Source organism: Solanum stenotomum, chromosome 11, assembly GCF_019186545.1.
Source record: "Solanum stenotomum isolate F172 chromosome 11, ASM1918654v1, whole genome shotgun sequence".
In the NCBI taxonomy this organism is placed as follows: domain Eukaryota; kingdom Viridiplantae; phylum Streptophyta; class Magnoliopsida; order Solanales; family Solanaceae; genus Solanum; species Solanum stenotomum.
This window is the reverse complement of record NC_064292.1, coordinates 54896216-54917550: the sequence shown is the minus strand read 5'-3', so window position 1 is coordinate 54917550 and position 21335 is coordinate 54896216. Positions and strand designations below refer to the sequence as shown.

At 34.6% G+C, this 21335-nt stretch overlaps 1 protein-coding gene and 1 long non-coding RNA gene across 2 annotated transcripts in view; both read left to right on the top strand.

Moving 5' to 3' along the window:
* LOC125843865 (TMV resistance protein N-like) overlaps positions 1 to 21335 on the top strand; it is a 367653-nt gene that overhangs the window by 219697 nt on the left and 126621 nt on the right. The gene's annotated exons all lie outside the window — the stretch shown is intronic.
* On the top strand, positions 13377 to 13815 carry LOC125843941 (uncharacterized). The gene is made up of 3 exons (XR_007444095.1): positions 13377 to 13453; positions 13550 to 13613; positions 13712 to 13815. It is a non-coding gene; the product is annotated as an uncharacterized LOC125843941 (long non-coding RNA).

Here is a 21335-nt window from a genome sequence, read left to right as displayed (position 1 = left end):
TGCCTTCGGCTCATTTGAGTTACATGCACCTGTCCTATACTAACTTAAAAGAAATATTTTTCTTTGGGCCTTAGGCCCAATTTTTCACCTGTCCTAAACTCTAACAAAGTAATAAACATAATGACTAAATAGGCTTAGGCCCAATAATAACAAAATACAATCCTTTTCATATAAAGAGTGGGCCTTTGACCCAATCTTTTCAATTCTCCTCCACTTCCGCATTCTTCCAACTTCGAGACCTGTTAGTCGATTTTTTATAGCTGGTTGACTCGATAAAGGAATTTGAGCCTTTATGACTCTCTCGAAATGCAAGGGAAAGGAGTGAGTTCATGGCGAACTCGGGTAGATTTTACAACAAACAAAAAGAACTATATTAGCATAAAGAAAACAACATTTAGATAAATAAAGCCCAAAGACTTGGTCTTGAAATGGGTCAAGGATAAAATTAAAGGCTTAGAATTTAAATTTAAGCTTTGGCCACATGAATCTAAATCATAGCCAATTGGAGAATAAAGATGTAGCCAAATTGAATTAATATTTAGCCGAATGAGTTTAGTTGGTAATTCGGCTAAAACTAACAAGATGAATTAATAGAAATTAATTAATGAGTTTTCTTAATCTTAACGAAATAAAATAATTGACTTAATTATAACATAATCGATTTAAATACGAACTAATCAATTCAAAATCGTAATTATGATATAACTAAACTAAATTAATAAAATACTTAGCTAAAAAGAAATAAAATTTTTGATATGATTTTCAAATATTTATAAAATAAATGAATAAGTATATGAGAACTGTGTTATTTATATTATAAAAATGATTAAAATCACTTCAAGACTCTGAAAAATATTTATAAACTAATTATTCTAGATCATTTGCAATCTAAGAAGCTCGAAAAATAATTTCTATCGGAAAGGGTCAAAATTGGGTGTCAACAAACTTCATGTATTATAATGCACAACATGATAATTGAGGATGAGCGTGATCTTAATGCACCAATTCAAGATGTGTCGGAAGGTCCAACTCCGACCGAAGAAATGGCAATAGATGAAAATTATCAATTTCAACAATTTCTAGCTTGATATAAAAAAAATAAAGGACAAAGAAGCTCATTTTGAACTACGTAATGCATTAATAGAGCATTTATGGGAGCACCGTAGTGATCTTGAAAGTTGAATATTTATGTAGAATTTAAAATATTTTTTTCAATTATGTAATGTTTATTTAATCGTATTTCATTAATGATTTCACTTTTATTTGTATTATCCATTATTATGTATAATGTATAATATTTGCTAGCAATGTATATAATTTAAAAAATTATGGTACAAAATAATTTTATATTAAATGATTATAAAAGGAAATAATATGAATTATATATGGTGAATGTTTTAGAAAGAGTTTGTTTTATGAAGGGAAAATGCATAAGTACCCCCCCAGCCTATGCCCGAAATCCCAGAGACACACCTAACCTTTACTAAGGTCCTATCCCCCCCCCCCCCCGAACTTAATTTATCTATAATATTCTAACCCTTTTCTGCCTACGTGGCACTATCTTGAAAAAAATGTCAACATGCACTGGGCCCACAAAGATAGGGCCACGTAGGCCAAAAAGGGGTAGAATATTACATATAAAATAAGTTCGGGGGGGTAATAGGACCTTAGTAAAGGTTAGGTGTGTCTCTGGGATTTCGGGTATAGGCTGGGGGGTACTTATGCATTTTCCCTTTTATGAAAAAAGAAATTATAAATGAAATAAGAAATAATAATATAATAATGAAGAGAGAGAAAAAAATATTTCTTTTTGGTGTAAAATTTGGTGAAATAGGTTGGAATGATTACATCAAAAATAGTGCTGACACCAAATTTAATGTAAAATTTGGTGTTTGAGTTGGAGATGCCCTTAGCCCCTTTGGCGTTTTTTAGTTTTTATTGTCCTTTTGCAAGTTGGGTGACCTTTTCCCAAATTTTGTTGGAATTCGTCAACTTCATGCACAATTGTTAGCACTTGTCACAATCAAATATAAATGTGTGGAAGTCGTGAAGTTACTACTTACTATGGATGAGTAATATTCAATGTAAATGTACTAGTTGACTAATCGGAGGTGAAGATACTAGTAAAATAATTACGAATTTCTTGTACGAACTTTTAACAAGAGGAGAATAATCACCTTTTAAATGATCAGAGTTAATAGTAATATGGTCCAATTTTTCTTTGTGCAGATGAATAGTGGGTCCATAACCATAAATGATCTACAGAGAAGCAATAGAAATTCAAATAGTAGAAAAATAATATGTATGGCTAAAACTTGTCAGAATAATTAATGCGTTAACTAAGTAGACATAAAGAAATTTCCTATTAATATTATTAGTTGACTGGAATGTTTATTTCTTCTTTCCTCTATATAACTAATTTGTTCATCTTTCAATTGATCTCATCCGATCCATACACTTTAGTTTTTCTTTTCAGACAATTAATTGAATCTATGGCATCTTCTTTTGCGAGTGATTCACAATACTGTCCTCGATGGAAGTACGATGTCTTTCTAAGTTTCAGAGGCGAAGATACCCGGAGAAATTTTATGAGTCACTTGGAAAACAGGGGAATATTCACCTTTTTAGATGATAAAAGGCTAGAGGATGTTGATTCCATCTCAGAAGAACTCATGAAAGCGATAGAAGAATCTCAAGTAGCCGTAATCGTTTTCTCAAAGAAGTATGCTACGTCAAGGTGGTGCTTGAATGAATTAGTGAAGATCATGGCTGAATGCAAGGAAGTAAAAGGACAAATAGTAATACCGATCTTTTATGATGTGGATCCATCACATGTTCGAAATCAAAGTGGGAGCTTTGCAGAAGCATTTGCCAACCACGAATGGAGGTATAAGGATGATGTTGAGGGGATGCATAAGGTGCAAGGATGGAAGAATGCCCTAACTGCTGCTGCAAATCTAGTAGGATATAATATCCGCAACCGGTAAGTTAAAAACACATGAATTGAAATTGAAGGAATAATTTATGAAGACTGCATACACATATATTCTGTATATAAAAAATAAGTCAAAAAGAATCTTAAATAATTTTTTCCTATTTTCTAAAAAAGAATGATGGTTGATTATATATATTTCTATAAGTTAGAAGGGACGGTTCCTATCAATTTTATTACTCGATGACATTGTTAGGAAGATAATATTTTGATTGATTCTTTTGGAGTTTGATTTACATGCATAGTCCTTTTTATCATAATTATGGACTTAATTGTGTAATATACTTCTTATTCTTGACTTTTTTTTAACCTGTATATATCAATATTCTTATTTTTTGTAGGATTGAATCGGACTATATTCAAGAAATTGTTGACCAAATTTCCGTATTATGCAAGGGTTCTTTATCTCAAAAGAGAGCTGACCGACCTTGTAGTGATTCTGAATGATAAGGAGGTTGAAATTGCCCAACTTAAAGCTCTTGCAGAAGGCTATCTCCAAGAGACCTGGTACCAGTGTCATGGATGAAAAAGAGGTCGAGTCGTTGAGAGCTTAGAACAAACAGCTACTGAAGACAAATGCCTCACTTGGTGAGGGAGTCAAAGCTCTCAACAAGCAAATCATTCAAGCTCATGTTGATGCAAATGAGCGAATGTCTTTGCTGATGTGAACTCTTATTCCCCCTCCCCCTCCCCCTCCGTCCTAAATGAGTCCTGTCTTATTGTCCTCCTCATCTGTGTCAAAAACTCTAGTGGCTTTGTGTATTGTCTTGGCTGGCCCCTGTGGTCAGCTTTTGTGATCTAATGTTATTTCGTATTGTGCATTGTTAAGTATGCTTTGATATTCTCTTTTATGCTTACCTGTACATGTTCTGTGTGGCCCGTGGCCCTGAATTCTTCAATGCTTTGCATATAACTCGCATATGTTTACTAACATTCCTTTTCAATGATGTCAAAAGGGGGAATTAAGGTGAACTATTGTGTGAAATTAGAAGGGAACTGAACTAAGGGGGAAGAACAGTGATAGGGGGAATTAATGTAATTTTTGAATGAATGTTTAACACTCATGTGAGGCAACTTGCAGGTTGTTTGTCATCATCATAAAATGGAGAAATGATAAGTCTTAATGCTCCCAGAAGTTTTGATGATTTACTCACAAGTGCAGGGACTTGGTCCTCTGCAGAGTATGCTCGTCCAGGATCACATGTTGTACAGCTGGAAAGCTGCCCGCGTCAGAAGTTGGTGAAGCCGTCAGAGTACTACACCAATCAAAAAGGACGAGGTTGTTTGTCCAATATGTATTGACTCTTGATGTTGATATATTCAAGTTAACAAACAACAAATTACTCATTCATTCAAATTAAGGAGAGATATTCAAGCTTCAAACAATAGGGACCTAATAGATTGCATTATTGCTTCCTGAACCAGCTGTTACTTTGACTGCTTGTATTTGTGCTTATATTGTAGGAATCGTTTTGACAGTGACAGAAAAGTTTCAACCTTGGGTGAATCATTGTAAGAACTTAGTTGAGGGCAACTTAATGTCTTACGTCAAAAGTCTATATTAATCAGTTGAGCTAGTATAGTGGACAATGCAGGCATTGCTTTGGCTCATTGAGTGATAGTGTATTACTCAAATAGAGATTAGAAGGTTTTCGTGTGTGTTGTAAACTGAGTTTTACTTTGGCTTGTGAAGTTTAGTAAAAACAATTTGAAAATCCTGTGAGACAAGTCGTGGTTTTACTCCCTTGAGCAAAGAGGTTTCCACGTAAAGTACGTGTGTCATCTTTACTTTCAACAGTTACTTTCTGTCTCATTATAATTGTGTTGAGTACCTGGTCCCATTGTACTTAGTGGCCATTTTCATATTTGTACCAAGATAACTATCTTATTACATCGGTTAGAAAGTGTTTTACTCTCAATGTGAGACTTTAATTTCAATGCAATTAAGTCATGCTCCTATGCAGGTGAAGGATACCGAGTAGAATTAACTTGCAATAATTTAATTCAACGGAGATATTTTCCAAGGTATAGTCTTCCTTTGCAGCTTCATCCACTTATATTTTGAGTTGTCCATTGTGTTCATATTATTGTGGACCCCATAGCAATAATTCAATTCAATTGGAGTAGACCCCATCTTCTAAATTTTGCAAGTGTAGAGCTCAAATATTCTACCGATGAAGCATAATTTCCATTCATATACATAATAGAAGCAACTTATGAATTGGAGTTAATCCAGAAGGCGGATTATTAAGTAATTCAGAGCATTGAGTTTAGAACAACGAAAAAAAAGACGTAGTAGTAATAGAAGTGTACGTATTGTTTGTTTCTTATTTTAGATATACGTTTCTTATTAACATATACATGACTTGATATCTGAAGGAGTAATGTATAATATAATACATTGGAGTTGATCTTATCAATATGTGCCTCTAATGCAAAAGCTACTTAAATGTTATTTGCAATATGCTAATAGTAATTTTATAGTAGATATAAGAAACATGATGTTATAATCTCGATTATCCAAAGTTTTTGTACGGTAAAGTTTTTTTATAACTTTTTTCTTTTCTTTTTCAAATTTTATGATAGTAGTGTTATCATCTCAATTATTTTATTAATATTTCTACTTGAGTAAATATTTTTAATCAAGATATTTACAAAAAGAACTAAATCACCTAATGATTATGTAACATCCGGCAATTTGAAATAACTATGAAGAGGCTTAAAAATCGAAAATAGTCATTTTTGGAAAGAATTAAAATTCTGGAAATTTGGCCAAGTATGGGAAAAAGTGAGTTTTTGGCCAACTTTGAAAAGTCATAACTCCTAGCTCAGGATGAGTTAGGAGTAGTTCCAGTTATGTTTGCGAAGCTCGTGGAATGATCTTTCCAACGTCGCTGAGTTTGTTTAATTCTGAGTTCGTATGAGCGAGTTATGCCCTTTGAAAGTTGAGCAGTTGGCAGGGGATCCGTCCGGAAATTTTAAGGGCATTTTGGTCTTTTCCCTAGTTTTTCTTTTGGGGTTATATTGTGTGTTAGGCTGATTTTGGATCATTTTTATCCCATTTTAAAGAGAGAAAGCTAGGGCTTGAGTGAAGAGAAGAAGAGGAGAAAGGGAAGATCAAGCAAAGATTCATCAAGATCATCGTGGATTTTAGTCGGGGGTGATCCCTATCAAGGTATGTGAGTTCTTAGTGTGGGTTGATCCTTTCCCCCACACACCAAACTCATTATTATTGAGAAAAGATTGGATAGGTTGTTGAAGTTGTTGGGTTGTGTTGTTGAAGTTATTGTTGGTTGTGGGATATGATTTGGTTGTGTGTTTGAGTTGAATCTCATGTATGTTGAGGGATTTTATGATCCTTAGTGTTTGGGGTTGAATCCATTGAAGTAAGGGTGATTTAGAGTTGGCAAAACAAGAGAGAAAAGTTGGAGTTTCTGGGCAAAAGGTTGGCACGTCGCGCCTGCCAGCGCCCCCCAAAGGGGACTCTGAAGTCCAGCCCTTGGGGCGGCGCGCCTCTCAGAGCGCCAGCAGGTGCCTTCTGAGCTTCAAGGTCTGGCGCTCCGCGCCTTGCAGAGCGCCAAGGACTCCAAGTTCCCCCATTCTTTTTACACTTTCTCATGCATGTTCCTAGGTATTATACCTATGTTTCCTAGTTGTTTTCAACACTCTAAGGTACATTTAGACATCCCGAATTCATCCATAAACATGTGATCACATACCTTGAATCCATAATTCAATTCAAGGTAAGTTAGGATCGAAGTTAAGGTGAAGTTAGAGTCAAGTCAAGCAAGTTAAGAAGTAAGTCCAAGCAAGTCTTCAAAGTTGTTCAAGAGTCTTTATTGAACGCTTTAACTTCATTCTAAGGCTCAAGTTGCAAGTCAAACAAAGAGTATAGAGTTTCAAGTTAAGTCAAGAGTTCAAGTTGAGTAAAGAGTTTAAAGTTGAGTTCATTTCTCAAAGTTATTAGGGAACTATGTATTCCCAAAGAAGTTTTAAAGAAATGTTTTTACATTTAAACAAGGTTGGAAACTGAGATTTCCAAAGAGCCTTCGGGCTAGTTTTTGAGTAATTATCTCAATCAGTAGGAAGACATATGTTTTAAAAACATAAGAGCCAGTACATTTTGGGAGTAGTATTGAGCACCGAATTGGGGGAGCGTTCAAAGAACCCACAGCCCCCATAGAACCATGTTAGCCACCATGGGTAGAAAAGGATCATACTTTTTAGTTGAATCCTTTTCAGATTAGACTAGTTGATCCATTAGGCAGTTCAGGTCTTATACCTTTGGCCGGGTATAGAATGCTCTGGTAGCGTGAGGTCGATCGCTGTACCATCACTATAGCTCTTATATGATTGTTGTCGGTTAGAGAAACTCCCACAGCAGTTATTGTATTTTCATACACAGAAATTATTGTATTTTTATATACATCTGTTCATTGTATTTCTATATACATCTCAAGCTTTTTGTATCTTTCACTACAACAAATTTGGCCTATGGCAACACTTATTTTAGACCACACTTCAAAAACGTTGCAAAAAATATTTAAGGGCACACTTTTGAGGCTTTACTTTTGATCAAACCTTTTGGCTACAAAATAATAGACCATGCCTAAAAAACGTGCCCTTAGACAATATGGGTTACACTTTTAAGTGTTGCCCAATCATAAAATAATTGGCAACACTTTATTATATATTTTGCTACGCTTTTTAAGTGTTATTAATTTTTAATTATATTGACAACACTTTATAATTGTGCCTTAAATATTCACTTAAATTTTTAGCTAAATTTATCATTCCCTCCATATATTTGGGTTTTAAGAAAAATTAGTGCGGTCCTCTTTGTCATTCATCATTTAGAGAGTGAAGTGTCACTCTCATCCCTAAAAAATTTCTGAATCAAATCTGGGAATTGTTTTTGCCATTCATCGATTAGAAAAGAGTTTGTTACTTTCTTCAAAACTATAGTGAGGCAAATCTGTTGAATCTTCCACAAGCGTTCATCTTCGAGGTAGGGTTTTGAAAAACTTTGAGATTTCATCATAAATCAACGCCTACTTACGGGTTTCATTATTACACTCGGTAATCTTAAATATCCTTCATCATATTGTTTTAATTTGTGAGCTTTTGTTAGTGTGAACAAAATTTGTGCTTCGGGTATTAGTGTGAACAGAATTTGTGCTACGGGTTTTAATTTTTTAGGGATTTCTTTTGGGTTACAACTAATATTATGTTAGTTTGTCAACTGGGTTTTAGAGTTTCTGTTTTTTCATTGTGATTTCTCGATCTGCTTTACTACTTGGGAGTTCTTGTATTTTTCCTCAATGTTAATTTTTGTAAGTATTTTCTACAGGTTTGTACTTGATATTATATATATCTTGATGTTTAGATTTTTTTAGTTTTTGCTTTAGCAGTAAAGATTATTTGTCTTTGGTGGTGAGCTTGCTACTTATAAAAAATAGTTTTCTGTGAGCTTAGTAGCATATGGTGCAATGTTAACAATTTTTTGTGATTTTGTTAGGATTTTCTCTGTGAGTTTGGTAGCATATTTATCATGTGAGCTTGGTAGCATATTGATTTTGAATAATACTAATTTCAATTTATTTTTTCTCCTAGAAAATTATCCTACACGTGAGAAGATTTAGTGGACTTGAACTTGAATTTTGACTTAACGTAATTGTCATGGCTGGGTAAGAACTTCTTATCCTCTCTATTTTCTTATTGTTCTATTTTTATACTATATATAATGTTGAAGAATCAGTTTCAATTTTAGGATCTATTTATATTGTTAATGCATAAATTAATGTATATCTTGGAGATTTTACATCAGCTTTTAATAATTAGGATCTCAAATAATTTATCTAAGTGTTGGATGGATTATCCAAGGTATAGTAAAGAGTATATTGATGGTGTTCAATCTTTTTTGGACTTTGCTTACTCTGTTGGAGATCCTCAAGGAGAACAAATTCAATGCCCATGTTCAAAGTGTTGTAATATCCATTGGTATCGAAGGAACGTTATATATGATCATTTAATATGCTATGGCTTTGTTCAAGGCTATACAAGATGGATCAATCATGGGGAATGGGAAATACCGAAAAATGTTGATACTAACATGGATGAAGCTCACTCATATGATGATATTGATGGATTGTTGAATGATACCTTTAGAGATATTGCACAAGATGAAGGAGCTTATGAAGGCCCAAATGAAGACGCCCAAAAATTTTATAATTTAGTTGATGAGGCAAGCCAAGAACTATATCCAGGTTGTAAAGGTTTCTCTAAATTATCATTCACAATTCGTTTATACTTGTTGAAGTGTCTCCATGGATGGAGCAATGCTTCTTTTACTTCTCTCTTGGAGTTATTGAAAGAAGCGATTCCTGAGTTGAACATTCCTGAATCTTACAATAAAGCCAAGGCCGTGGTAAGGGATTTAGGTCTTGACTATAAAAATATTGATGCTTGTCCTAATGATTGTATGTTATTTAGAGGTGACCATAAAGATGATGAGTATTGCCATGTTTGTGGAGCTTCTCGATTTGTTGAACATCCTGAAGTAGATAGTGAGCTTGAGTCTTCTAAGAAACCTCATCGTGTTCCTATTAAAATTTTGAGACACTTTCCGTTGATTCCTAGACTCAAAAGGCTATTTATGAGCTCAAAAACAGCAGAATCATTAAGATGGCATGACGAGCAACGTTCTAAAGATGGAAAGTTAAGGCATCCTGCTGATGGACAAGCATGGAAAGAATTTGATAACATGCATCAAGAATTTGCAAAAGACTCTCGTAATTTGAGACTTGGCTTAGCAAGTGATGGATTCAATCCATTTCGAACCATGAGCATATCTCACAGCACATGGCCAGTTATGTCAATGGTGTATAATTTACCTCCATGGATGTGCATGAAATCAGAATACCTTATGCTTTCTTTGCTTATACCTGGACCGCGATCACCTGGAAATGACATTGACATTTATCTACAACCATTAATAGAAGAGTTGAAGGAGTTGTGGGAATTCGGGGTAGAAATATATGATGCTTCAAGAAATCAAACTTTTCAAATGCGAGCAGCTCTTTTGTGGACAATTAATGACTTTCATGCATATGCTATGTTGTCCGGTTGGAGTACAAAAGGAAAGTTGGCTTGCCCTTGTTGTAATTATGGCACTTACTCGTTTTATCTAAAACATAGTCGAAAAATCTGTTATATGAGCCATCGTGTTTTTCTACCTATGGATCATCCGTGGAGATCTGACAAAAAGTCTTTTAATGGAAAGACAGAATTCAGGTCTCCTCCTCATTTATTGCAGGGAACAGATCTGCTTAATAGCCTACAGAATGTTGAAAATGTATTTGGAAAAGTGCAAAAGAAATCAAATAATGGCCCATGGAAGAAACGATCAATCTTCTAACTTGTTTCCTAATAGAGGTTGTCCACTAGGTGGAAAAAAGGGCGAGCCAACCTTTCTTGATAACAAGTCACGACATCAAGCACATGGATAAATACTAAACAATTGTGATGAAGTTCTAGAATATATTAGGTAAATTGATTCACTAGTATTATATCATTTATTGTATATACTTCTTAAATTATTTTTACTCATCTGATTGCTAACAAATAACAATATTTGTTCTGTAGAGAGCATGAACTTGAGGTTAGTAATCAAGGAAAAGGATCTAAATGGAGTAAGGCAAAAAATCATAGTCAAAGCTTCTCTCAATGGTTTGAAGCTCGTGTTATGCATGAGGATGTGTCAGATTTGATAAAACAGTTATCGAGAGGACCCAATTCAGTTGCTAAAAGATATGCAGGGTATATTATAAATGGGTATAGATTTCATACAAGGCGACGTGAAGCAAAGCGTAAAACACAAAATAGTGGTGTTACATTAGTTGCTTTAACTACGAGTTTTGCAAGCTCTAAGGATAAAAATCCGATTGATGCAAATCTAACTTATTATGGTAAAATAGTTGATATCCTTGAGTTGGATTACTATAACCATTTTAAAGTTGTCCTATTTAAGTGTGAATGGTATGAGGCTAAAGAGGATATTTATGGCTTTACTTATGTCTACTTCAACAGAAGGTGCTCTCAGGAAGAGCCTTTTATATTAGCATCTCAAGCTCATCAATGTTTTTATGTGAAGGATCCATATGATGATGATAAGCATTATGTTATGAAAACAGTCCCAAGAGACTTATTTAGTATGAGTGATGAAGCCGAATCTGATGTCCCCCAAAGTTATATAAATGAGCCATATGACCATTCAATGGGCCCTTCTATACCTGAAGATAATGGTGAAGTTGACTTAGTGAGGAGTGATATACCAGCCACAGTTATTAAGGTGTATCCACATGAATTTGTTGCTGAAGAACCTGAACCTGAACATGAATCTGAGGATGAGGATGAGTTCGATATTGAGGATACATCATAAGTTCTTTCTTTTATTCTACAATTTAACTCTGCCTTACATAGTTAGCTTTAAGTCTTTGGAATTGGGAGTTAAAAATGGTTCATTTTACGAAGTTTTTAAGTTTTTACGTTTTATAGCTGTCACTTTGTTTTCTAATTCTCCAATAAAGTTATCATACATTGCTTTTCTTGGTCTGAGAAATCTTTGAAGGTATACAACATTTTGTCTTGTTTGCACTATATTTCTGCATTTCTGCATTGTTTTTATCTTTTTTGCACTATATTTCTGCATTTCTGCATTGCTGCACTATCTTTTAATCTTCTGCACTATGTTTCTTTATTTTCTGCTTTGCATTTTTACATTTTCTGCACACTTTTCACTGCAATTTTGTATTTTCTGCAGCGTCTTATATTTTTTGCACTATATTTCTGAATTTCTGCACTATATTTCTGCATCGCTGCACTATCTTTTAATTTTCTGCACTATGTTTCTTTATTTTCTGTTCTGTATTTTTACATTTTCTGCACACTTTGCACTGCAGTATGTATTTTCTGCATTGTTTTATATTTTATGCACTATATTTCTGCATTTCTGCACTATATTTCTGTATTTCTGCATTGCTGCACTACCTTTTAATTTTCTGCACTATATTTCTATATTTTCTGCAAACTTTACACTGCATTTTTATATTTTCTGCACTAAATTCTTATTAGTTGCTATACTAACTATTATTTTTATATGAAGAATGAATCAAGGAGCAGCCTTAAAGAAAAAGGTTCTGAATTCTAACAACGGTTCAAGTCCAATAAAGAATGTAAGTTTTGATTATCAATTTCGATCAAGTGCTGAGCTGCGCAAACAATTTCAAATTAAGAAGGAAAAACTTGACAATGAACGCAAGAATCTAGTTATGAAAGGAAAAAATTCTGATCAGGCACCACCTTATAAAAGGAAGAATTGTATGTCTGTTACATCAAATGCAAGTGAAAGACAACCTATGCAGAGATCAATTCAGTTTGAGGAGTCAATTCAAATGCAAGAGAGGAGTAAACTACCTATACATAAATCTGTGACCCAACTTTTATCAAGGAAAGAAGTTAACACTTCCCATATGACTGAAAGAACACAAGGTGAAGAAGAAAATCAACTTGATATTGAGGAGCTACAAAATTACAAAAAAGCTAAGAAAAAGTCACTTGTACCAGCGATGAGTCTTAATCATTTTCTAGAAAAAAATGGGATACATGTGGGTGAAGAAGAACCTTATATTCAGCCAGCAGATGATGTTAGATCTATGCCATCTCCATGTATTAATGAAAACAATATCGAAGTGGCTGATGGTGTTGCGCCAGAAGAAGTTGATGAGTGTGTTCGAGATAAAGATATGGACATAAATTGTTCAAAAGATGGTATGTTTTAAATCTTCTTTTGGTAGTTATATAAGTTTACTCGCATTGTAAATTTTATAGTTGTATAGTATGTTTTATCTTATTTATTAATATTACATTAAATTAGGAACTTTGGAGAAGAAAAAGGTTCGAGGACACACAATATGTAAGACTATTCATGCAAGAAATTTTGAAGAAAGAGAGGAGGTGACATTTGATCATGGACAAGCTGTCGGACCAACTGGAAAAAGAGTGTCTGATTTGAGCAATTTTCTAGGAACAATTGCTAGGAACTCTAGATTCATCACCTTGTTGTATACTGGTTGGCCTGCTGTGCCAAAAGATACTAAACTACGCATGTGGGAATATGTCAATGTAAGAATACTCAACCTTTTATGTATCTGTTTCATTATGTCTATTTTACTAGTAACATATATGTTATTTGTGTAGACCAAGTTTATAATTCCAGCAGAAGGAGAAAAATGGGTGATGGATGGTCTTCGTGATGCTTGGAGGCGACATAAGAGATATGTTAAGGAGAATTATTTTGATAAGTATAAAACACTGGAAGATAGGCTAAAAAATTGTCCTAGTTGGATACCAGAAGTTCAATTTCGCCAGTTGATAGAGTATTGGGAGCTTCCAACTGTTAAAGTGAGATACAAATAATGCATTTAATTCTTTAGCCCATATATATTAATTACTTTTTCTTAAATTACAGGCCATGTGTTCTTTAAATTCTCAAAACAGAAAGAAACAAAAATGGAGGCATCGAATGGGGCCTGTTAATTTTGGAAGAGTACGCATGGCACTGGTATCATTTTAGACACTTTGTAGATAAATATTTTTTTTATCTTTTATATTTTGTTAGATTACATGTTAGTTGCTTATATTTTTTTACTTTTTTTGTAGCGTGCAACCAAAGAGAATAATGAGGAACCATCAAAGGCTGAAATGTTTATTGCAACTCGTACGAAGAATGGAAAACAAGTTGATCCTGAAACTGAAGTTGTAATAGTAAGTAATTCTTTTGACCATTAATTGCTTTTCAAAGCCCTTGACTTTTCAACTAAGTAATCATGTATGTACAGTAACTTCAATGTGTTGTTTCTTTCCTGCTTATGACAAGATTCATGACCTTAATTTAAGGCAGTGTTTGACTTTTAGCTCTCATCTTGCTTTATCAAGACAATTCCTAATGTATTATTTATAGGCTGAACTTCAAAATCGTCAACACTTGGGGGAAACAGCAGATGACTCATTTAAGGCAGTGTTTGGAAATGAGCAGCCTGGTCGAGTTCGATGCTATGGTAGATCTGTGACAAGAACTTCTTTAAAAAAAGATGAGGAAATCATCAAAATCAAACAAAAACATGCTGATGAAATCAATTCATTTAAGGAAGAAGTTAAAGAATTGAAGGAAGAAGTGGTTGAATTGAGAAAGTTGGAAGGATTGAAGGAAGAAGTGCAAGAATTGCAACAACTGCGACATCTCATGAAATTGTTGGTAAAAAATAATCCTGGACTAAACCTTGAGGATGCAGAAGGGTTTATCGGATCTAACCAACCATCTCCGGTTGATTCTAGTAGTGCACGGGCTACAAGAGGCCAAAATCTTCCACGTTCCTCTGGATCAACTCATGGCCCGACTCTTGGAAAGGTATTATCGGTTTGACTATATTTAGGTACTAAATACTAAGATATGTACAATCTTTTCCATTTATGCAGCGTTCTTATCTTCTGCATTATGTTTCTTCAAGTTTGTTTTATATTTCTGCATTTATGTAATCAATACCACATATTTCTGCATTTGTGTGCTGCATTTTAGCATTGTTTTCATGTATTTCTGCATATCTATGATTTACTGCCTCCCACATCATAACGAGATTGTAGATTAATATTATATTTTTGCATAATTTCAGTTTCACATATTATTGAATTATAGTTTTACATTTTCTAAGTATACTTACTTTCTATCTAATCAAGTTTCAATTTCACTTTTAACCTGTAGGAAACTTATGGCGATGCAATTGGAAATGGTGGCCGAAAGTTGAGTTGATTCGGTTGACCAATTTTATCCATTATGATCTAATATTATTCATGATACTACATGAATAGTTTGGATGTTTTAAATTTTATTAAAAGTACTATAGCACACTTTGAAGTAATTTGCATACTAACTGTTGATGTTGAATATTAGAATATTTCAAAGTTTTTGTATTGTGAAGATATTTTTGGTTCTCTAGTATTTAATGTGATACTTTATATTTCTTATTTAAAAAGTGGTTTCAAGAAACATATTATAATAATAATTTTTTTTAAAAAATACTGTTATTATATTTTAATTTTTAATTAGAAAGTCGTGGCTTAGCTTGTATAAATGTGGCCACATAGATATAGGCATAACTACCTTCACCAACATTTTTATAGTGTGGCTGAATGTTGAAAAACGAGGAACAAGTTTAAAGTGTTGCCTATAAAGAATGAAATGTGACACTTCAAAAGTGTTGTTTTAAAGCACAAAAGTGTGCCCGTAGATGGTATACAGAAGCGTTGTCATAGGTGAATGCAAAGGCAACGCTTCTTGTAATTCGTAGCCTTTTCTTCTTAAAAGTGTTGCCTTAGGGAAAAGGTCACGCTTGTTTAGGCCACCCCCTTAAAAGCGTTGCCATAGGTAAAAAAGTGTGGCCTTTGATCAAAGGCAACATTTATTTATAGTTTAGGCCACATTTTTCAACTGTGGTTGGAGGGCAAATTGTTGTAGTGTTTTATACCATTTTATTTAGATTATATTTATAAATTCAGTCTATTTCGATTGAGAAATAATATTTTGTTCCAAATGTGAATTTTAATGGATATCAATAAAATCGGTATGATATTTCAGGTCCAAATACCAATAATCTGTCACGCCTCGAGCCTACACCCTTGGCCTGACTTTCTTAACTCAGCGGAAACCTAACTCAACAGAATAACTTCATGCAATGCAAAGTTATAAGACAACTTAACTGATACAAATCTGGCCAAAAAGGCCCCTCGAGTCTCAAAATAGGATATTTACATATATACATAGATGAGAGACTCAAAAAAACTAACTGACTGACTGACTGTCTATGAAGCCTCTACAATACTGAGATGGATGTTGGGACAGGCCCCACAACATCCTAATAGAACAAAACTAAGAGAACAAAATATCCGAGTACTCCGGAAAGCAAAGAGGCTCACCACTGACTCTGGAGTGCTCAGCTGGATCAACGACGTGCAGGATGCTGATCCGGGGTACCTGTCTCTGCATCGTCATAAGATGCAGGCCAACTGGCATTAGTACATGGAATGTACGAGTATGCGAGCTGGAAAACTAAGCAACATAGGCTAGAAGGAAATGTCACGCCTCGAGCCTACACCCTGGGCGGGACCGGCACCCGGAGACGATTGTTGGCCCCAAGCGAACCCTTGGCCTAGCTTTCTTAACTCAACGGAAACCTAACTCAACAGCATAACTCAATGCAAATACAAGGTTACAAAACAACTTAACTGATAAAGTTTGGCCAAAAAGGCAACTTGAGTCTCAAAATAGAATATTTACATATATACATAGATAAGAGACTTAAAACTAACTGACTGACTATGAAGCCTCTAGAATACTGAGATGGATGTTGGGACAGACCTCGCAACATCCTAATAAAACAAAACTTAAGAGAACAAAATAACTGAGTCCTCCGGAAGCAAGGAGGCTCACCACTGACTTTGAACTGCTCAACTGGATCAACGACGTGCAGGATGCTGATCCGGGGTACCTGTGTCTGCATCATAATAAGATGCAGGCCAACTGGTGTCAGTATATGGAATGTACGAGTATGCTAGCTGGAAAGCTGAACCTCAATTTATGCTTGAAAGGAGTACAAGAGAGAATACTTACCTTGACTCTGTTCGACTCATGAACAATTGAACTCAGAAATATAAATCAATAAGACACGTGCAATATATAATTAGCTTGTAAAACAATGTAAACAACTTAGCTCGTTAATGATAAAACAATAACCAACTCAACTTTTCTTATTTAAAAGTAATATAACTTTTGTGGGAGGTTCTTTAACCGACAACCACCACTACGAGCCCTAGTGATGATACAACGTTTTACCTCACGTTGCCCAAGGACCATCTTATACCTTGCCATGATATAGGACCTTACTATTGCTTAGTGGATCCGCTAGCTTAATCTTACGTAATCATCTAAAAAGAATGATACGTCAAGTCCCATGTTGGCGCATGGTTCTTATGGAGAGTTGAGTTAATGTGAACCCGCGTCCCCAATTCGGTGCTCAATACTACTCCCAAAATACTATGGCTCATAAGTGCTTTTAGATACATCTTTCTTTAATTGAGATAATTACTCAAAACTTAGCCCAAAGGCTCTTTTTGGAAAACATGGTTCCTTCCTTACTTAAATGTAAAAACATTTGTAAACTTCTTTGGGAATACTTAGTTCCCTAATAGCTTTTGAGAAAATGGACTCAACTTTAAACTCTTGACTTAACTTGAAACCCAAGACTCTTATTCGACTTGAAAATCTATACTCTTTGCTTGACTTGCAACTTGAACCTTAAAACGACATTATGACGTTCAATAACGACTCTTAAAAAGCTTTAAAGACTTGCTTGAACTTACTTCTTAACCTTGCTTGACTTGACTCTAACTTCACCTTGACTTGATACTAACTCGCCTTGAATTGAATTATGGATTCAAGGTGTATGATCACACGTATTTAGATGAGTTTGGGATGTTTAGAAATACTTTGGAGTGTTGGAAACAACTAGGGAACATAGGTATAACACCTAGGAACATGCATGAGAAAGCATGGAAAGAAAGGGGGAACATGGCGTCCTTGGCGCTCTGCAAGGCGCGGAGCACCAGCCCTTGAAGGTCAGAGGGCACCTGCTGGTGCTCTGAGTGGCGCGCTGCCCCAAGGGCTGGACTTCAGAGTCCCCTTTGGGGCGCACTGGCAGGCGCGACGCGCCAGATCTTTCCCCAGAAAAAAACTGACTTTTCTCCCTCTTCTCTACAACTCTAAACCTCTCTAACCTCAATGGATTCAACCCCAATCACTTAGCATCATCAAAACCCTTTGTATACAACAGATTACAACTCAAAAATCCACCGGAAACATGTCCCAAATCACAAGGGACTCCAACAACACAATCAACAATGACAACAACACAACCAACAACTTCAACACACAACTAATCCTTTTTCTCAATAATAAAATGAGTTTGGTGTGTGGGGGAAAGGATCAACCCACACTAAGGACTCACATACCTTGATAGGGATCACCCCCGACGAAAATCCACGACGGAACTTTGACGGAAACTAGTTGATCTCTTCTTTCTTCTCTTCTTCTTCCCCTTCTTCTCTTCTTCTTCTCAAGCCCTAGCTTTCACTTTCTTAAAATGGGACAAAATGATCCAATATCAGCCTAACACAACAATATAATCCCAAAAGAAATGATTTGTGAAAAGACCAAAATGCCCTTAAATTTCCGGACGGATTCCCTGCTAACTGCCCAACTTTCAAAGGACATAACTCGCTCATACAAACTCGAAATCGAGAAAACTCGTGGCGTTGGAAAGATCATTCCACAAGCTTCACAACCATGACTGGAACTATTCCTAACTCATCCTGAGCTAGGAGTTATGACTGCTCAAAGTTGGCCAAAACTCACTGATTTCCACACTTAGCCAAATTTCCAGATTTTGAATTCCTTTCATTATTTTCCAAAATGACTATTTCCAATTTCAAGCTTTTTCATAGTTATTTCAAATTGCCGGATGTTACAGGAAATCTGGAAGAAACTGAAAAGCTTACCTGGCTCAACTCAACTCAACCTGACTTCTTTCAATATAAGGCAAATTTTAATACATGTGTGATATAAAGAAAGACTGTTTAAAATATGCCATAACTCTGTGTGTATACAAATTGTGGAGCCACGCCTAGTTAAGGACGTGCATGGGCTCCCACGCCTTAATTCCCTGCATTTATATTTGATTGTGAATGGAGTTGAAGAATTCCAAAAGAAATTGAGAAAAGGTCACCCAACATATATTGTACGTATTTCAATTTAACATTTCGACAAAAGTGCATACTCTTTAATATTTCTTCTGTTACTTTTTATTTGTCACTGTTTTTTTTCAAGTCAAACAATATGAACTTTGATCAACATTCTAAAATGTATTTTTTCATCGTATTGTTATGTAAAAAGTTACAATTTAGATTACATTTTGTATAGTTTTTGAAAATCTAAATTTTTATTTTAAAACATCTAAATAAAATCTAATTTAGCTTTGAAAATTAATCAAATTAATTCTCAAATAGCAGAGCATAACAACTAAAAAAAGAACGAGTAAGGAGTGATACATGTTGGTAGTTATTTAGTTCTTTCTATGGTAATGGACCCATAATCCTAGATCGATTCATTCACTGGTTCAGCTTCACGGCAGGTACCATGGTCCGTGGTGAGGACTACGGCCAGTAGAACCCTCCGTGGTCTTCACTTGGTTATTCATGCTCTTCATCTTCTCAAGGCCCAACACTGCCTCACTTTCACGAGCTCAACCACGGACCGTAATGAAGTTAACGGTCCGAGAAGTTGGCTGTGAACTTCACTTGGTCAACATCAGTTCTGCTTCTTTTTCTACTTTTCTATACAACCCAGATTCTGCCTACACATTTAACAAACCCATCAAATAATCCAAAATTTCACTTAATTCCAGTATTAGTTCATAGTTATTAAGCATCAAATGTGCCACGATTTCGCGGCACATCATGGAGTATGCCAGACACGTTTGGGAACTAATCTCCTGAATAACTATAGATATATTTTTCCTTGAATATGTCCAACAATATATATGTGTGTGTCCAGTAGTCGTATCAGGGGTGGGCATTATTCGGTTTTGAATAAACCGACCAAACCAAATTTTTCTGTTTCGATTTTAGTGTCTTGGTTATTCTGTTTGGTTTTTGCTTCTTTCGAAAAAAATGGTTAACAGAAAAATCGAAATTTATAATATATGTCAAAAAAAGAGAAAACACATAAAATCCCCCTAAACTTGGTAGCACAACTTACTTTAGCATTTAAACTACATGAGCGTTTAAATACCCCTTAATATATTTCAAGTGATTTAAACACCTCCTAAGGGATGACATGGCAGAGAGAGTGAGTACTCTCCTAAAAGTGTGTGAACAAAGAGAAAAAAAAGCTGAATTTTCTAAAGTCCTACACATGGCCTTTTTTTATTGGCCAATATATAACTAATATTTTAAATAGTTTTTCTTAATATATTAACTCTTTAAAAATATGTAAATTTTCTTATTTAGAGGTAAATGAAATTCGTGGGTCCCCTTTTAATTTCTTTAATTGTTTTTCTTTTTATTTTATTGTCTTCCTCAATACACCTCTTTCTCCATCTCATGCCCACCTCTATCCATTATTTTCATTTCAATAGTCCTTGACTAATCCACAAAATTCAAAACCAATGTCATTTTATTGACGTCGATTTCTCTCTATATTATTCAAACGCTGCAAATTGCGAATGGCAAAGGAAATAACTGCCACGTGGCAGCAAGGGAAGAGAAGAGTACAAATTGAAGTCGACTACAACACTGTTTCACGCGGAATCCTTTTACTGTTGTTTTACGTTCCTAATTTGTTTTGGACTTAATTATTTTATTCAGGGTTTCCTACATCTATAAATAGTTCATAAGAATAATTATTAAGGGGGAGGATACAATGTAGAAATTAACTTTTGATTAGGGTTTCATCTTTTCTTCTCTTTTATTTATTTTACATCTTTTATTTGAATGATTCATTGTAATTGTTCTATGCCTATGTGGAGTTAAACTTCTCGTTCTTGGATTATATTTACTTACAATATGATTGTTTAGTGATTTTAATTCGACATGATTTGTTTATCATATTAGTTGTTCTTATATTCTTGTGATTACTATTTCCATGCTTGATCACCAGAGTGATAAATATATTGTCTACTCTTGAACTCGGGAGAGGAATAGAGGGATAGAACGTGGAATATAAGGAGCATGATCTTTTCTTGTATATCACTTGAATTGATTTGTGTCTAGGATAGAGATATACCTAGATACCTTGCTTGACTCAAATACAGAAAGACAACGTAATGCTCCATAGTTGGTCCAGTCGATCCCCGCTCAATGATGTAGTTAGGCTGTCAATTATGGTAGACGGTTAGAGGTAGGGAGATCATGACTATATTATCAACCCCGTGAATCAATAACTAGATAATCAAATAAGTTGATGAATTTGATGCTAAACATGATTGTTAGTTAAATTATAATCCTAGATCGATTCATTCATTGATTGTGTAAACATCTATCTTTTCTTAGTTAATTGTTTTTTTAGTTATTTTATCTTTATTTTTAGTTTCGTTAATATATATTCATCTTTTGAAATCCTCCCTTAAATAAATAATTAGAATTAGTATAATTTAGTAAATGGTTAATTGACAAGTCC